This window comes from Oxyura jamaicensis, chromosome 3, assembly GCF_011077185.1.
Source record: "Oxyura jamaicensis isolate SHBP4307 breed ruddy duck chromosome 3, BPBGC_Ojam_1.0, whole genome shotgun sequence".
Lineage (NCBI taxonomy): Eukaryota > Metazoa > Chordata > Aves > Anseriformes > Anatidae > Oxyura > Oxyura jamaicensis.
Genome location: NC_048895.1, coordinates 10,827,040 through 10,846,417, shown reverse-complemented (window position 1 = coordinate 10,846,417; position 19,378 = coordinate 10,827,040). Strand labels below are relative to the sequence as shown.

The 19,378-nt window shown below is 41.7% G+C and overlaps 1 long non-coding RNA gene across 1 annotated transcript in view; it reads left to right on the top strand.

The window, feature by feature from the left end:
- Positions 1 to 12,306: 12,306 nt before the first annotated feature.
- LOC118163524 overlaps positions 12,307 to 19,378 on the top strand; it is a 78,545-nt gene continuing 71,473 nt past the window's right edge. Inside the window, exon 1 of the long non-coding RNA XR_004749095.1 lies at positions 12,307 to 12,446. This is a non-coding gene — a long non-coding RNA (uncharacterized LOC118163524). The remainder of the gene's footprint in view (positions 12,447 to 19,378) is intronic.

Sequence of the window (19,378 nt, the reverse complement as noted above, 5' to 3'; positions counted from 1 at the left end):
TGAAAGTCCTTTTATTTGTCACAGGCAGGTTGCAAAATCTTGCTGAGATATCATTTTAAATTTGTTTGGCTGTGCAACCTAGTTTAACAAGGGCAACTTGCAGCCTTTGCTGTTCCTCCTGGGAAAAAAAAGAAGTGAAGCTTATGTGAAGTGTTTTAATGTATGAAAAAGCCATACGAAAAGAAGAGTGGAAAATTGGATTTGGTAATTAAGATTTTGTGTTGGGACTCCAGTGGTCTCAGTTCAATTCCCCAGAGCTTTTATACAAGTTTGAGCAAGTCACATCAATCTTTCTAAGTCTCTGTAATGCGGGGTAACTGTTTCCTCTTTTCTTCTTCCTTCGTCTCGTCTATTTGGCTGTAAGCTCTCAGGTACAGGTTCTCTCTGAGTGTGCTTATGTGGTGCCATACCATGGCTTTGAACATATTCAGAGATTTATTTATTTTTTAATATAAATCAAGTACTAGAAAGGAAAATACTTGTGAATTTATATCCGTGGTGCTCCAATGCAAGATAATAACTTTAAACAAATATGTTGGAGAATGTGTATTTATAGAGAAAGCTCCTGTTCCATTGGGCAGAAAAGCAAGATTCCATGTTGAGAGCAGGATGGGGTATGTGCGTTAAATACAGCTGGCACAGAAGAATTAATCCATCTTTTATGTCTGTTCTAGGCTCTGTGCAGGCTTTGAAAGCACTGCAAGAGAGAGAGGATAAATTCTATATGTATAACAACAGAGGACAGAGAGGAACACATGCAGTGGAAACCTACTGGGGGGAGAAGCTGTAGTTGATCACGTACTTGTAAAGGAGTGTAGGCTTATGTGGCTCTGGTTTTCAGGAGGGTACCTGCCCTTCTGCAGGGCAGTGTCTGCAATGCTTCCTGCACTGAACCTAAACATATGGCTTTGCATGGGAATGGTTGTAAGGATTTCTCCTTCCTTCCTGCTAAACTGTGCCTGGTATTTCTGCTGAAATGAAAGGAAAGTATCTGAAACAAACCAAACACTGGCCCTCACCCTGGCCAAATTGAATTACTATAATGAAATAGGATTTAAAATCATGAATCACCAGCACCTATCAGACCAGGACATTGGGGGCTGCTAGCAAAGCACTTCTGTTCTTCGCCTGGTGTGAGTACCCAGCTTCTTTAGTTCAAGACAGTCTATGCTCATCATTTCCAGAGATGCTGCTGCGGTCTCAGAAGTCCTTCAGGGATCACAGCCATACATGGGGTCATTCGCAAACAGGGAAAACAAAGCTAGGCTGTTTTAATATGTACTGCAATAACAAGCTTATACTGCTCCTCTGTGTCCACAGAGAGGACAGCAGAGGGCACAACTGGGAACTGTGTTTGTGAAAGTGTCCCTGGTCCATTAGCTGATTGCCATGGTAGATACACCTGCATCCCTGTCTAGTCCTGACACCATCTATTAGGGCTGAGTGACCTCCCTGCTGAGCAGCAATCATTAGTCATGCAATCCTGTAATCCACTGTAACAAGGGGCAATGTGAAACAGAAAATCTTCTTAATGCTAGAAATAATCTAGTATCTGGCCACTAACAGGGTCCAGTGGGTTTAGTACAGGACGTGTTCCTTTGTGTCATTAGATTTCTCTTATTTTTATCATGCATGTCTTTAGACCCACCCCTAACCCAATATAACCTCCTTTGAAGTAGTTGTACAGAATAATAAGATTTCCCCTGAGCATAGTTTTCTCTAGCCTAAATAACCCCAGTTCCCTCAACCACTCCCCATAAGACTTGATTTCTAGACCCTTCTCTGGACATGCTCAAGCACCAAAGGGACAATCACTTCCCTGGTCCTGCTGACCATGCTGTTTCTGATACAAGCCTGGATTCTGTTGGCCCTCTTGGCCACCTGAGCACACTGCTGGCTCATGTTCAGCCGACTGTCAACCAATATAGCTTTGTTGAACCTCACACACTTGGCCTCAGCCCATGAATCCAGCCTATCCAGATCCTTCTGCAGAGCCTTGAGGGCTACCCTCAAGAAAATAAACACTTCCACCCAACTTGGTGTCGTCTGCAAACTCACTGAGGACACACTCGATCCTCTCATCCAGATCACTGAGAAAGGTAGTAAATGATGTACTGATCCCTGGGAGACAGCACTTGTGACCAGATGCCAACTGGATTTAACTCCTTTCACCACAACATTTTGGGCTCTGCCACCCAGCCAGTTTTTTACCCAGCAAAGTGTATGCCCGTCAAAGCCATGAGCAGTCAGTTTCTCCAGGAGAATGCTGCGGGAAAGTGTTAAATGCTTTACTAAAGTCTAGGTAGACAACATCCACAAATGATTTGCCTTTGTGGGCTGTGGGTTTGATCATGTCAGTATTGAAGCTGACAGCAAAGCTTGAATGACTGCAGTTAGAAAAGACCCTAAAAGAGTACCTGTCTCATATATTTTTATAACTAATTATAATGTGTTTGACCTGGACAATCACTGTGGTCCATTTTCTATCTACCCTCCTACCTTTTACTCTTACCCTCTATTTATATATAAATAGTGTTCAGGAAGTTTCTTACAGCTGATGTAAGGTAAGAGAGGCTCTGTCATCCAGTCTGCAGTTGCCACATGCCATCCTCTCCAAGCTTTTTATGTTGTAAACATTTCTTTTTAATACCTCAAAGAGAAATACTCTAGTAATTATAGCAGCAATTTCCTTCCTTCGCTTTACTGTTTCTTCTCTCCTGCACAGATTATTTCATTTAAGCTGATATCCTGAGCAATTATAGTACAACATCATTTGAGACGTAATCACCTCTGGCTAACCTCTTCAGGATCCCTTGGATATAAATGTGTTGGTGTCTAAGCATCCCAGAGAGAACATTTCAGTGAGAAAAACTGATATGAAATCTAATATTTCCCAGGAAACTTGGTCAGGATTAAAACACAACAAGAACTCTATGTTAGAGTGAGGCAAGGAATATCAGGAAAAGATATTGCATTGATTTTATGGGCAGAAAAAATAACTATGACAGTCTATTCCCATTGCCTGCAAAACACAAGCCAAGAGCTTGCCTGCAGCCAGTGCTACTGCCTGTAATGGGCCACATCCAAAACCCTGTGAAGTCACTGGAAAAAATGCTCTTGGCTTTAGTGAGAGCTTTGGATCAGGGTCAGTGTGAACAGAAGCCCAGCAGTGCAGCACAGCTGTGGGGAAATCCCTGGCTCACATCGAGCAGGGATGATCTGCCAGTAAATGGGGAGTATCCATGGCTTCCTGGAGGCAGGACAGGACCTCTTCCAGCATTTCTTCCCTGGCTCCGTCACTGTTCTCACTGGGGTAGGAAGGAAACTCAAGCAAAATAACCAGGGAGGAACTACTGCTTTCTGCCTCCCCACTCTGACTGCAGTCGCTGCCTAGGGCTGCTCTCAGCAGCAGTTGCTGTTGCTGAATACCAGGGCAGTGAAACTTCTCCATTCCGTGCTGTAGATACACATAGCTAGCTGGGGTCTGGTCTGCTCATCTAACCTTCTGGTAAAACAAAACAAAAACAAAACAAACAACGTGAAGCAACAATGCCAACAAAAAAGCAAGCAAACAAAATCAGGACTAGTTATTCTTTGAATTAGGAATATCTTAATAAAAGCTAATGAGAAATTTGAAAGGTGTTTGCTGGGGGTGTATGGGTCATTTGAGAAAAAAAATAAAAAGCATCAAATTGCTACATCAGGAATGTATCAGATCTATCTGACTAGTCTTGGGGAAAAATACCAACAATCTAAACTAGAAAGAATACTCATAAGTGCTCCTCTGGGGCTGCTTTGGGACTTCACAGAGCAATAATTTAGAAATACTGCATTTTGTGACAAAATTGTGGTTAGCATTTTAGCTGTGGCAAAACTCAGCATAAATGTATAATCAATGTTTCTCACTCCTTTAAGGAAAGGAGAAGCACATTGTGAAGGGGGTGATACAACAGAATAATTCCCACCCGTGATATAAAACCTCACTTTCCTTCCAGTACAGCTGCCCTGATATGCGTGCTCTGCAGCAAAACTCAGGGAAGGTGAATGGAAGCCTGCAGACTCCAGTATTTTGCATAGAAATATTCCTTTTCAGACCACAGTTCAATTCCTTTCCAGGTGACTAATAACTTGAAAGTGCTAATTACAGCACAGGGGTTAGTAATGTATACCAAACAGCTGTGTCCCTCTACTATTCCTGATGAACAAAGTCACCAAAACAGGTCACCAACTGACCCCTGCAGCAGAGGCAGCAGCCACAGAGAGGTAAGAGCTCTCACTTCTCAGGGGATGCTCACTCCAAGAATTACTGCTGACTTGTAGCAATGTGCACACTCCTTCCTGTGTTGCCATCTGCATCTTTTTTTAAGCCTCACTTATAAATGAGCTAAATAGTTTCCTCTTTGCCTTCCCCTTGAGCTTCCTTATAGAAAAGGAAGGGATATTTAGGTATTCTATATATTTTTTTCCTTTTAAGTTATGATCTTTTGCCATAAGACTCCTAAGCAAGTTGGCAGAGATGGGTAGAACTTAAATTTTGGGTTCCCACTGTTGAGTACGCTGCACATCTGAAAACCCCCATCTGTGGGCAGCAGGTAGGTGCTTGAACATGGCTAACACCATTTTAAATGTCCGTGGCACCGTGACCTGCCTGTGTCATCTCTGTCCTGCAACAGACCCATGCTCTCCTGGAAAGGCAAATAGAGGGCAACTAGGTGAAAGACCCTAACAGCCTGAAGGCATGCAGCTACTCAAGGGGCTTTGATGGGACGGGGCAGGGCAGCAAAGGAAGATGAGAGCTAGCTCTGAAAAAGCTGGTGCCAGGCTGTAGTGCCATAACACACCAGGTGGGTCCATACACCCTGCTCTGCAGTCAGCACAACCGTGCTGGCAGAGCGGCTTTCCGATGTAGCTGTTTTGTTCCTGATAACTCCATTAGTCCGGGGCTAACTATGTTATCCTTGAAAAACACTTCATTGCACCATGCAGATACTCCCCAAGGAACTGTTCTAAAGCCTTTGATAAAACAGGAGATGAAAAATTGTGAGTTGGATCTTGGAGTAGAAAGCTCCAAGAAGCAGCACCAGAAAGCACATAGTGCTTCTTAGGACTCAGAGGCAAGTGGAATATGTGGTTAAAATCTTTATCATGTAGGCTGTACTGGATTTACACCAGTAGAGAATCCAACCCTTGGCTTTTATCACTCTCTTGTAGCATTAAGGTGAGCATGTGCCAGGGAGGGGGGGACAGGGTGGGGTGTGTATAAATCTACTTTTTAAGTAAGCTGAGGGGAGGAAATACAGATTTTTTATAGCTATTTTTCCCACCGATATGTACCCTCTTGCAGCACTAGGATAAAAAGCAGCTCCTGGGCCAAAGTAGTGCCTGCTGCTGTGGAGCACTGCATTGCACTGGTGTTCAGGGGGAGGTTTGCTTCTGTCCGATTACTTTTGAGTGAACATCAGCAGGGGATTATTAGTGGCATTCCTATCATGTCTCTAATAGTCTTGTTAACATGCAGGAAATCAATGCTAGGAAAAGTGAAGGAGCATGCAGATAGAAGTCAGCGAACTATGCTTTGAGGCCCATCCAGACTTTCTCAACAGTAATTGCTCTCCTCCAGGGATCCCAGCTCTTTGTCCTCACCAAGACTGAGCCAATAAGTGTCACTGCCTGAGCTCTTTGCCTCTTCCGTAATTATTTGCAGGCAAAATGCCAGTGCTCCAGCAGCATGGGCCATGCAATGTTTATCTCAGAAGTAAAGAACTGAAGGTCTTTAAGAGAATTATTAGAAAATCAATGAGGAAAAAGGTCCCGGTGGGAAGGGAATTAACTTCACATTTCAGAAATCTTGTAAAAACTTTCTGCATTGCAAGCTTCTCTAAGTCTCTAGGTCCAGCCATTTCACTTCTGCTTCCATGCTGTTAAGTGTGGATGCTAGTCCTCAGCAACACAGAAACTGTAAGATTTTAAGGGCTACAAGCCAAGTGAGCATGTTTGTGGATGTTGTTTCTCTCTCTATCATCCCAGGTTTTGGCCTCACTCATGTAGGGGCTCCCTCACCTGATTTTAATATGGGAGATTCAGAAAGACTCTGTGGTCTCTACGAGGAAGAATTCCTCATGCTTTGTCCCCGGAGAGTCAGTCTACAACGCGTCCAACGCTGTGTTTCACAAGATAGACCTGTTGTACAGCACAGACAAGACACGGTATCTTTTGGTGAACTGTAGAGACCTTCTTCAAGTGCACTCAGGACAAAAATATTAAGTACCGTTCTATTTCCCCAGCATTCTCATGCATAAGGCACACATGATCAGGTGTCTGCATTTTCTGAGTATAAAAAGTACCCTGAAATAGCCTGTGGCAGCACTGTGAAACCGCAGAGGAATTAGGCAGAGCCCCCAGTGTCAGTGCTGAGAGGAAGAACTAAGGAAGGACATCACACAGGTACAGGTGTAGTGAGTGCATTGGTGTGTACATTACTCCTCTCCTAGTTTCCTTCCCCCACTGCCTTCTCATGGAACAATCCCTTCATCTTTTATGCTGAAGAAAAGGAAATGTGACACTGTTGATTAGCATTGCTTCTGCCATTGTAATAAAATTAAATGAGATCCAGTGTACTCAGCTGTTACCTGAGCAAGTCATATTTAGTGACCTTCACTGCAGCTATTAACGTGCAAAACCATCTTCCAGCTGTAAAAGCTGTCCTTCATTTCTGAAGTGAGAACAAGGAAAGAAAAAAAAAAAAAAAAAAAAAAAAAAAGAATTTTACACCTGTGAACACTTTATTTTTTATTTATTTATTGCTAGCAGCGAGTATTTAATGTCAGTTGTTAGTATTGCCTAGTTTGTTATACATGCCCATAGGATGAAAGCAGCCTTACTGTTTGCACATGCTGTCTAAGTGTCCAAATAACTTACTCCAGACCCTTGAAATATCTCTGCATTTAGTATTTTTGGTCAGAACTAATGTTTCTCTAACAACTACAAATCATTCATGATGTATCAGCCCACCAGGTGGGATCTGCCTTGTGCTCCCTGGGAACAGATTGTCCTGTGGCATGGGCGTCTGGGGGGGTTTGAACAGTGCTTGGGCCAGTGGAAGAAGCTGAATGGAGGCACTGCTCTCTACCCAGCGCTGTCATTTTCCTGGGGAGATGTTCATAAGGCTTCCTGAGCATTTCATGAAATTTTCATTCGCAGCACACAAGGCTCCCTGACAGAAGGAGCTCTGGTGAATCTCGCAGAGGTGGTTTCAGCCCTTACAGCCTCCTGCCATGTGCTCCCTCTGTCCGTGAGACTTGTCATCCTTGTATCTGAATAAAAGAGGTTGATGAACCTCAGCTGGCGCTGCTCAGAGTTTGACATATTACCTTACGCTGACAATGAGGGTGATGTGCAGGGCTGCGTGGGGGAGAAGTGGGGTGGAGTTGTGCCACGAGCACACCCTGACTCTGCCACAGCTTTCTGAGTCAAAGGGAAGGGAAGGGGCTCCTCCACCCTGGGATGTACACATAAATTGCTGCTTAGGCAGAACAGCAAGGACACCAATGGGATTATTGGGTTGTTTTAATTATTATTACTTTTAACCCCCTGCTTTGCTATATGTCAAGAGAGCCTTTAAAATAGCAGAGCTCACATATCTCACGAATCCTTGATAAACTGAATGGATAATATTTCAATAACTTCCTCCACAATTAGAAACACCGCTTTTTGTGGTGGTTTTACCGTGCTAGGCAGCTGAACACCACAACCGCTCTCTCACTCCCCCTCCTCAGATGAGGAGGGGAAGAAGTAAAGAAAAGAACAACTCACGGGTTGAGATAAGGATAATTTAATTAAAGAGAAAATATATATATATATATATATATATTATTCAGGAAATATTATTATTAATTAAACAATTCAACTAAAGGGAAAAAAGGGAAAGGGGAAGAGGGAGGGGGAAAGGGAATAACTAAACAAAACAAGTAAAGGCTATGTGGAAGTGCAGAGGAAAGAAATTACTCTCTGCTTCCCACAAATGAGCAATGCTTGACCACGTCCTTGAAGCAGGGCCTCAACGCACGTAGCCGGTGTTCGGGAGGAGGACAGACGTCTTCACAACGAGAGCCCACCCCGCCCCTCTTCTTCCTTTTTCCATCTTTTATTGCTGAGTGTGACATCATATGGTATGGAATATCCCTTTGGTTGGTTCAGGTCAGCTGCCCTGGTGATGTTTCTCTCTCACTTTTTTGCCCACCCCCTAGGAGGGTCAGAGAGAGTCCTGATGCTGTGCCAGCACTGCTCAGCAGCAGACACAACACCGGTGTGATCCCACTGCTGTTCTAGCTACAAGTGCAGAGCACAGCACTGCATGGGCTGCTGCAGGGAAAGTTAACATCCCAGCCAGACCCAGTACACTTTTGCTTTCAAAACAGGCTTGGATGACTCAGGTATCTCAGGGGTCATGTCCATGATCCATTGCAGACAACCACTGTTTGCTGTCTAACCGAGTTAGTGTATGACTGTGTCCATTCCTTTGAACTCAGCCTCTCTGTGGTGCTGTTCAGAAGCTGGCGAGACCTCTTGGGTGCCCCTGTGCCTGGATGAAAATCAGTTACTGAATCTGCATAGGAGCTCCTGCACTGAATAAAGCTGTGTTGTCTAAGTTTAATGTGGATGGCTTAAGAGGAGCAGCATCCTGTCCCTGCCTTGTAGGACAAGCCTTCTAGGAGGGAGAGGTGAGAGTAGGAACCATTTCGGGTGTCTGATCTGCATCTGCCACACAACATGGTGACTCAGATGGACCAACAGAAGTGACTCCTTTAGTGACAGATGATTACTACATGTGGTTTTGTCCCCTGAGACAGACAGATGTTTAAACACCTTAGTAATAACTTCTGAGCCACTGCAGGTCACAGTGATGTTTCAAGATAATCAAAGTCACTGATGGTTTCTGATAGACCACCTGGCTGGAAGAGCTAAACAGAATCCAATGAGGTTAATCACAGTTTAATTCCCTTAAGCTGGCTCTCTTGGGCACCAGTGACAGCAAAGCCGTGAGCCTGTGGCTGCCAGCACGGGGCTGCATGCATGTATACCTGGCCATTGCTGTGAGAAATGTGAAAACTACACAGATGTGAAATGGAAAAGCTATTTGAATTCTAACAAATTTCTTACAGAATTATGCCAGAAGTTAACGTGTCAAGTTTATAAAATCAGATTAAAATCATCCATATTGTGCTTTGTTCCTGCTTAAGTATGTTGGTAGCTGCTCTGGGAAAGCAGTGCAGTGTTGAATATCTTTCTGTAGTAATTACAAATGAGTTTGAAAATGCAGAGGGGGAGAAGAAACACTAAAGGCCAAATCTAATAAAGAATTACAGTACTGCAGCACCTACCTTGCTGTCATCTGGTGCCCATATGGGATTCAGAACACTGTTAGACACCTAGTCACCATTTAGAGGAGCCTACGTATATAGGACAGGCTGATCCTCTCAGAACAGGAGCCAAAATAGCCAACTTCCTGAGAGAGAAACTGCCTAAAATCAGTACATTTCATTTGGATGTCTCTGATTTGAGTGATCTGGTTAAGAAACACTATGAGCAAGGACACGTGAGACTGTACACCTTGGCCGTCTGACTCAGGCAGTCAGAGGATATTCAGCTTCGGATCATCAACCATGCACTCCTCTACCTGGGTGTCCCACCACATTCCCAGTTCTTGGCTGGGCCCCCCAGATCTTTTGAACCATCAGAGGTAGAGAAGGCCTTTGTTCCCTCTTCACAACACTTTAGTGGCCTGACTGTATTCAGGAAGATACAAGTTTAACCTCCCTTTCCCTTCCTTCCCACACTGAAACTGTTCCCCGGCATCAGAAATAACTTGAGAGAAGGAAAATCAGTAGGAAGAACTTCAGCCCTGCAACGTGCTGCCTGGTGGTAGTGTGAGGGGAATATCAATGCACACTGGGTATGAACAGGGACCCACGTCAGTGCTTCTTAGCTGCAGTGACATGGACACAGTCTTCTTGCACACAATTTCTGAAATTGCTTCTACGCAGTGACACAATAGTAGCAGAGCTATGGGGATCCCCCTCTTCATACCACCCAATGATAGTTTAGCTGCTCCCACAGGACAGCAGACACGTTTGGACATCCTTTCATAGGTGCAGGAACTAAGCCTGGCTGTCGTTAATTGGGTCCTATACTGTCTAAATATAGGCCACTAACCATTGATATTTTAAAAATCTGGGAGACTTGGACCTTCTTCAGAAGAGATTTGATCCATTGTTTTATTCTGGAAAGACTAACAAACAACAACAACAACAAACAACAACAACAACAACAAAAAACGGAAGGGGAGAGGACCAACAGAGGGACTGGGCTGTCTGGTGCCTGTCCAAGTTTGCTAACAAGGAGCTGAAAGCACTGTGTGTGTAAGCTTTTTCAGGGTTACATTTCTGCCTCTCTTGCTTTGTTGTTGCTTACATTCTACTTTGAATCTGACCTTGTAGAGTTTATTTAAGTACACAAATAGAGCCTGTGACAGAGCAAAGAACTGAACCCAGCCTCCCAAGTCTTGATGTATCTTTGGATGTCTTTCCCTTCTGCCGATTTATCCTTAGCTTTGCTCACTTCTTGCTTGAGTGAAGCTTCTCTTGATGTTTAAACTCATGGCCATATACTAACTGGAGATCTGGAGACAGAAAAACAGCCATTATTCCCTACAAGAAAAGCTGATTTAAGTGAAATATTTCCACAAAAGAAGTTAGATGTTTTTGTTGCTGTTTTTTCTCTTATAATGCAATAGATACAACAATCAGACACACAGGATAATGGCTGCCAGTTTTTCAGGCTGATAAAAGCAGGATCAGTACCTTAAAACAAAGACATTTAGTTAAAATAAAATTTTCTGCAGGATGTTGCTAAACAGGTGAACACCTGGAGTCTCATCTAGCAAGTTCACCCATCACTGAGACAGTGCCCAGCATAGCAGTGGGTAGGATATTCCTGGCCATATGCACAATATCAACATTACAAAGGTCTTAGAGACAAATACAGCTTGAAAAGACAATCCTTAGGGCTTTCCAGAAGGGAGACTGATTGAGCCAGATGGGGAGTATTTAGCCACAGCAGGCCAGATTCTCAGGTAATGTAGATCAGCTTCACTCCACAGATGATTTACAGCAGCTGGAACCTGTAGCTTCAAAGGATCGAGATGAAGTCCTCCGTGCAACCAAGTCTACATAGATTTTTACCAGTAAAATTAACAAGGCCTGTTTGAGGGGAGGTGAGTAACAATTTAACAGAAATTGCTGAGACTTAAACAGTAATTTCTCTAGTTACAGGCTTTTCTCTTAGCTCCTTAGACCTTTTCTTGCTGAACCTCACAACACAATCAATACAGAAATAACACATCTGAATGGCCTTGAATGGTAGCAAGCCGTAAAAGCTTTCTGGGGCTGTTAAAATGAAAATCTTCCCTCCTAAGTGGAAAGGAGTTTTAAGGACAAGACAGCAGCTGCTTTGAAATGTCTGTGAATTCTTTTTCCTTGCAATTAGTAGCAAACAATAAAGGCCTCTATCCTCAGCACTGATGGCATTTCCTCAGCTTTGGCAGCTTTTGTCTTTTCTAAACTACAATAACTGTGCATGTTTGCTTCTGTTTAGTAGACAGTGTATATCCCTGTAAAGCGTGCTTATTCTGCATGCTAGCTGTAGGGGTGTTGTTCTGAGAAACTGTTTCAAGTCTGGATCTCTGTAATAAGTACTTTTACTGATCCATCATATAACCCTAATAGTGCTGTTACGTTGAGCTTACGTGAGATTGGTAAATAGCAAAGCCTCTTACTTGCCCAGCTGCTCAGCATGCCCCGTGCCTGGCACAGCTTTTTACTACTACCAGGAGCAAGAGTTGCTTAGTGAGAGTGAAGTAGAGGGGACAGAATAAAAGTTTGTTTGCCCGCTTTAAATTATATTTATTGTTATGTAAATGGTTTGGATTTTTCTTACATATATATATATTAAAGTATTGACTCAACTGTCAGCCTTCAGGCAGCATTTGAAAGAAATATCACCAGTAAATTGGTTTGTGCCCCCCCCTTTTAGGGGGGTAAGAAGACATTAGCTGGCAACTTAGAAAGTAGCAGAAGCATGTTGCAAGCTCTGCCATAAGCTTGGTGTAAGGCGGCCTGTCTGTCTACCTGATAATATTGTCAACCAATATCCTTTCAGCGAGCATAGCACTCTAATTGCTTGAATAGTCTCAGCTCTGAGCTGCAGCTGGCAGGTGTTTACAATCCACCCAGTTCTGAGCAGGGCAACGTGCTGGTGAACACCTGATTGTTTTCAAATGTCCCTGCTTTATTTCTGGGCTAGGAGGCTAGTTCAGAGGAATTTGTTAGCTGCTTTGTTCCCTCAGAATTGCTTCTGTCTCTTACAGGTGATGAAGGACTCTTAGAAAGGTAAAATCAAACCTTTCATCTTCAAGGTTTTTTGTTTGTTTGTTTTGTTTTGTAGGCCAAGTTTTGTTGTCTTTTGTTGTTTTTATTTCTTTTTCTTGTGTTTTCTTCTCCTTGAGGAAATATTTCCTTTGGAAAATCAAATTGTTAGAACTGGAGATACCCTAGGCTAGGCTCTTAAAATGTGTTCTATGCAAAACCAGAGAGGTTCTGCAGCTTCTCCTTTAGTGCTTGTACTCTTTATAGAGTAAGGTCAAGAAGAATTTCCCCTTCAGAACTAGGCTACTGGGTGCCTATTTTCAGGGTCTGCTGGGTGCTCCTACTGCTCTGCTGCAGGAGATGATGACAAGCCTATGGCTGGAAGAGATTCCTGCTCTTCAGTTAGAAGTGGGACCCTTCTCGTGCATTCAAATACGTGGTTCAGCTGCCTAAAACCATGAGACAATGTTATATCTAATGCTGTATTTTTGTGGTGACTGGATTGTGTGTTCAAGTTTTAGTGAAGGTTAGAGCTCTTCTGGAGGATGAGATTTTTGTTCTTTGATTCCAGGAGCTTGGGGCTTAAAAACATCAAGTAGTAAGGGACTAACAGTAAAAAGATCAGGTTACAACTTTAGACTTGAAGGAGAAATATGATTTCCTAAGAGCGTGTAAAAGCTACAAAGGTTACTTATTCAATTTGAGCTTTTTTTTTTTTTTTTTTTTTTTTTTTTTTTTTTTTTTCTCACCTAGGCTCTCAGCTACAAAACTTGAAGAAAGCAGGAGAGATAAAAAATATTTTTGAGGTGGTCTGAAAATAAACAGTTTATGATGAAAAACATCCTTCTTAAGGATTTAGATGAAGATAAGAATACTGATGGATCAAGATTTAGAGAGAGAGAGAGAGAGAGAGAAAACCTTGAGGATAGAATGAGATGCAAAGTACCACAGTTTGCAAAGAAGGGAGAGCAGCACTGCAGAAAATGTTTTTCCACAAATTATATTCACATTTTTTAATGACATGGGTCATAAAACAGACACGGAATGGTATGGGGATGGAGAAAATCTGTCACTTTAAACCTTTGCAACAGAGGTGATCTTTTAAAAAGGTATGGTTCAGCTCAAGCAGATGTTTAGGCAAAGATTAGGCGTGAAACTCTCCACACTGTGTTATGCTGAAAATCAGACTGAACACTTGTAGAGGCATTTTGGTTTTGACGTCTATTAACTTCCTTCTGTCTGCTTGTAGTGTTATTTGTACCAGATTTTTCTCCTCATCTTGGGTAAACTAATTCAAAGGAAGAGGGTTAAGTTTCCTCTAGTCACAGCCTGTGAACTGCTTCGTGGCTTTAGTGAAAACTCTTTCATCAAATTGTGTCTTGTCCACACAAGACATAGATGCTGCTGAATGGCTCACACAGGAGAAGAGAAAATCGAGTGAATTAAATATATGTTTCCATGCACATAGCTGTGGTATGGCATTCTGTTTTCTTTTTCCCTTCTGTAATCTGAAATTTCAGTTCCCAGGCTTTTTAATTTGTTGTTGTTGTTGTTTTGTTTATTTTTTTTTAGAAAACTAGTACTGTCATAGGATTTTTCCCCTTTTCTGATAAACAGCTGTTTGCAAACTTAACTCTACTGTAATAGGACTCTTTTTTTTCACCTGAGAATTTTCTATGGGCCTTGTTGACTAGCCTTTCTTCTGCAGCGCTGGCATAATTTAGTGTAGATGTAGGGAAAGGGACTGCTCTGTTTTTCAGGTTTCTATAGTGACAGCCAGCCTAGCAAGTGGGGCAAATTCAGCTCTCAGTTATGCTGGTGCAACCCCTGCTACATGCACATCTAGTTTTTGGGCTTGCTCTGCAGTTCAGAAAGAAACATGTCTCCTGAGCTGATAAACCTTTTCTAGTTATCAAGTTTATTCATAAAATAAATAGGGAAGTTTTGTCTGTTTGTTTGTTTGTTCTTGCTGTTCCCGGGAGAGCTAAGTGTCTTGTTCATCTGTATGCTATGTGAGATATAGAGTGTCTTATAAAAATGTGCTTGTTTCACTGTTCATTTATTATAAGAAATAACAGTGCTCACGTGCCAGCTTTCTTCTATTTGAACCTGATTTTGTGAATCCCTGCAGAAAGCTAAATATTCCTATTCAATTTGCACTTAGGAAGTATCTTGCTGCATTTATAAATACTCTCGTCTCTTTTCCATAATAGCACAGTGATTCTACTTCTGGAATTAAAACTTATCCTAGTATTTTATATTCTACAAAACTTGGAGTATTCTCCCTATCCTCAGTTCCTATTTTTTCTTTCCTACCTTAGTGGTAGGCCACTACCTGGACTGATTTTCTAGGGGACCCTATACATGCTATCAACCCACAGTGCGAATGCCTATATAGAGAGATTTAAAAAAAAAAAAATAAAAAATTATTTTTTTTCCTGAGGTGCTATACAATTCTTTAATGTGCTTCATAAATCCACTAAATGGCTGTGGCTTCTCAATCTGCTGGTTCATCAGCTTGTCATTTTAGAAGATCCAGAAGAGAAAGACTAGGTACTTAGGCAGGTTTGGAGGCATTCAAGGTGGAGAGAGGGCAAAGTATTTTCATGGGCAATGTCAGGGACAGGTCAAAAAAAAAAAAAAAAAAAAAAGGAATTTCTGAGCCCTCAGATTTATTTATTTATTGTTGTAGGTCCTTTCTTTGCCAGCTAGCATTGGCTTTCGTCAGCATAGAAGAAAATTAGGCTGTAAGATGTTAATAGAAGCAGTAAGTGCAATTATACAATTTCCATTCTCCCAGGCAGTTCAGTAAAATATTTCTGTGAAAACCAGGGAAACAAGTATCTTGCCTCAATGCATAAGTCCAGTATGCCACATTCAGCAAAGAAATTTCACTCACATTTATCATTTTTTCTACCTTTCCTGCATGCTGGGATCTGTTCCTGTTCTCATGGTGTATGTAACACTCTCCACCTCAGTAAGTATAATAGATTAAAATAAATTAAAATCAGATCCTTGTAAGGAACCACTGATGATTTTTGCTTTGTCCTGTACTAAAAAAGGTACATAGTTACTGAAGAAGTATTGCAAAACTTGTTGTCTACTTATTTAAAACTCCTGCTGTTGAGTTGTATCAATGTAACTGAAAGCCTGTTGAGAACAAATGAACTGCTGGGCTGAAAACCATTGTGTTGTATTGTAAGTCCTGCAACATTAGTAAACACTAATGTTTACTAATGTCTCTATATTTTCAGCTCCTAGAGTCAGGTGATTTTAAAGCACGTTTTCTGAACATGTAAGTGTGCATATATGTCAGATTGCTTGCTTTTCCATACTGGTAGAGAAAACTATGAAAATAATTAGATTGCTTTCTAAAGTTTTAGAAATGAGAAGACACAAAACAATTGTATTTATTTATTTATTTATTTTCAAACAGAAGGATTTATCTTAGATATATCTTATGATTATTTTTTTTTTAGATCAGTTGTATGCCTTGTTAACATTCAGGGTTGAAAATACTTAGGCTGCATATTGTTTCCAATTACAGCTGTCCTATACACAGCAATCTGTTACACTGGCTTTTGATCTAGAGCAATATAACTGAGAGGAAAATTCTCCTTTCAAATGGACTTCATTTTCTCAGACCCTGGCAGAATTTAAAAGTGATCTCCACCATCTCACTTTGCTTTATATTCAGTTCAATTTGAGGTGTTTGTTTTCTCCCAACCCTTTATATTATTTATTGTTCCCTTGAACAAAACAATACATATTCCTCGGCTGAGAAAGAAATAACCTGGGCTTGTTTCCAAGACACTTTTGGAGAGAAGTCACGGCTGCTTGCAGCAGTACAGAAGAAGACATGCTCAGCTACACCTTTATCAGGATGTGTCTGTGGTTGTTAACATCAATGATCTGCCTAATTGAGAAATTAAGAAAGAAGAAAGGACAAACCCCTGCTTCATTCCTTCTGTAGTTTTGTCCAATGAACAGCTTAGAAATAAACTCAGCGTTGTCCAGAAAAAAAATTGGCTTGAAGTGTATTTTGTCAAATTACATCCAATAAAAGTTGCTGTGAATGCAGACAAGAATTGCTATGAATATGTGCACTGGACAGATATTTTATGGGGAAGAAAAAGACTAATGTAATAAGAAGGAATAAAGGTAGTAACCTGCTGGTATTTACTTGCTTTCTACAACTTATTGCAAGGAAGAATAATCTATTTTTGGTCCCCATGGAGTGCTTTGTTTAGTAATTTAATCATCAGTCTTTTGATGTGCATTGTATGCCTCTAGCAAGACATCGTAGCATTCTATTTGCCTCCTTTGTTAAGGTAGCTGCGTATCAGGTTGAATGCTTCAGGAGTGTTTCTGAAATAACTGCTAAATTTCTTTTTCTTGGACAGGCAGCTGCAACACCTCTCTAGTTAGTGTATAATACCCACTTTGAGTCATTGCTATGAGTCTCATTATTTTATAAGCCTTCACTGGCTATGTATGGCATTGCTTTAAGTAGGTGATGTTTCAGTAGTCCTTCACTATCAGCTTTTTCTTTGCTGCACATAGCCTCTCTGTAGAGTACATGAATGTAGATTATCACAGTTTTTTCTTATCTGAAGCATACAGCAGAAACAGAGGTGTCTGGTGAGCTAAAATGATTACAGGTATGGAAAAGAATTCTGTAAGACAGGTTAATACCCCTTAATATAGAGTCACAAGGTCTTGCTCTAGCAATAATAAATAATCAGCGTTAAAGGGAAGGTAAATTGTGTGCAGTTTGCTTCTCTCCAAGTGAGAGCAAAATAATTTAATGCAACTATCAAATTACAATATAATATACGTGAATTTGAAAGGCAACACCTCTACCAAGAATGTAAATCGGGGAAACTTACTGCTGTGAGGCAGCACAGGGTCTACCCTGTCCTGTTTTACACCACCTTGTGGCTCTAATGCGTTAAAAGCTGGCATTGCCATATGCTCGCAGGGCTGGTGTGAACCAAGAGAAAAGCAGCCCTGTCTCTACCCAGGCAGAGTGACTCCCCACCACCACCTTGCTAGGTGTCCCAACAGCCTGATATCTGAGCAAGATACCTGCAGCCCAGGTCCTTCCTGCAGAAGGTCCCAGCTGTGTCCAGAGACCAGGTCTTCACTAGCCACCACAACCTGGGAGACCACAGCAGTGACCTCAAAGGCAGAATTTAAAGCACATCTGAGCAGCAATTTACAGAGAAAATGACTTTAGGATAGGTGGATGTGGTCAGCTGTGACACAGTGGATACAGGGCTTTGGTAATTCTTCAGGAATTGCTAGAATCAAACATGAAGAAACCACTGATACAACTTACATGTTGGGTCTGCACCCCTGTGACAACCTGGTTTCTCTGGAACTGCTTTGATGCAAATCTTTATCAGGGAAGAAACGAGCTCCAAATTCCCTGCTAGCAGCTGTGTTCCTGTTGAAAATCCTTTGACCCTGGTGCTATCCAGTTTGTCGAGCTGTGTCCCTGCTTCTGGATGGGCGAGTCAAATTTCTTCTTGGAGATCTGGTGGTAAAGTCTTATATGAGTCACAATTTTCACCTCCTGTCTTATGCTGCTGCAAAGTGGTGTGTAATTATCTCGTGCTAGTAGATGATAATTAGTGTAGAGAACTCCAGGCTATCCTGTTAGCTTTTTGCATGGTCTGTTTGTCCTCATATTCTATTCTCCACCTCTTCCCAGGATTTCTATGCTATAGACAGGTTGATGTGCAGAGGCATGTTATGTTGCGTTTGCTTTGGGGAATCTTGAATGTAGAAGTCTACAGAAACTTAGCTGTGGACATGAGGGGGAGGGATTAAAATGGTATGCAGTCTTTGGGTTTTTCTTTCTCTCCAATAACTAAATAAGCAATTTGCCGTTTTCTTTGTTTCTTCTGTGCTTAATCTGAAGCTTAAAGGCCCTAGTGTGAACAAATGGAGGAAAGTCCGTAAGGAAATACAGCTCGGGTTTCTTGAAACAAGCAATATTTGAGGGACTAAACACAGACACAGATCTTGTGACTTTCTGCCCCAGGGAGAGCAAGTAGCCTGTGCACGTGCAGCACAGTGCTACCAGCACACTGATGAATTTGAAGGTGGGAAGCTTGCTGGGGGAGATGGTTTGGGCAGTTCTGGGGGCTTTGGGGAAAACAAAGCCTTCCTTGGATGACAGGGAGCTAATGAACTGCATAGCTGCGCTAGGCTCAGTTTAGGTGGTTTTGCTAATCAGACCTGTATGGCTTCCCAGCTTTATTAAATTCCTTGTTAAATCCAGAGCAATAACCTCACCCCACTGCAGAGCTGTAAGTATTCAACATTGTAAATACTCACCTCTGCTGCAGAGACTCTACAAATCCTGTTTTGCTGTGGGAAGAGAGAAATCACATCTGTTCAGTAGGGACTGGGGATAGCCAGAAGACAGGGGACCACTAAGTCAGGGATGCCAACTTATTAGAAACCTTGAAAGAGGAAATAATTTTATCCTAGCACAGTTCAAGATACTTCTATCAATAGCTTCTAAAAAGATCTTTTTAAATTTTTTTTTTTTTTACTTTTTTAATGTTGCTGGCTAGTTAGTTTGAGTAAGCCTACAGTTTTGTTTATTTTAATATTATCAGCTGTTTTCTGTTTTTATTAAGATGCATAAAGTGTTCTGGACTTTGTCAATCATTAATTATAATTTATTTTAATTACTACTTGAATCCCTTGAATTTAAATGAAAGCCACATGCAGTTTAGCTACAGAGCTGCCCTGCAAATACACAGAAATTCAGGATGATAAAAACTGTGGTTTTGTGATTCCTTAATCCTGTCAATCTTCTCCTAGCTGAGCTCAGGCAGCAAGCCTTCTCTTAGCTGTTGATATTCAGGCAACAAGCCCAGACTCGGGGAAAGTATTAATTGTAAGACAGTTTAATCTTTGGGGGGGGGGGGGGGGGGGGG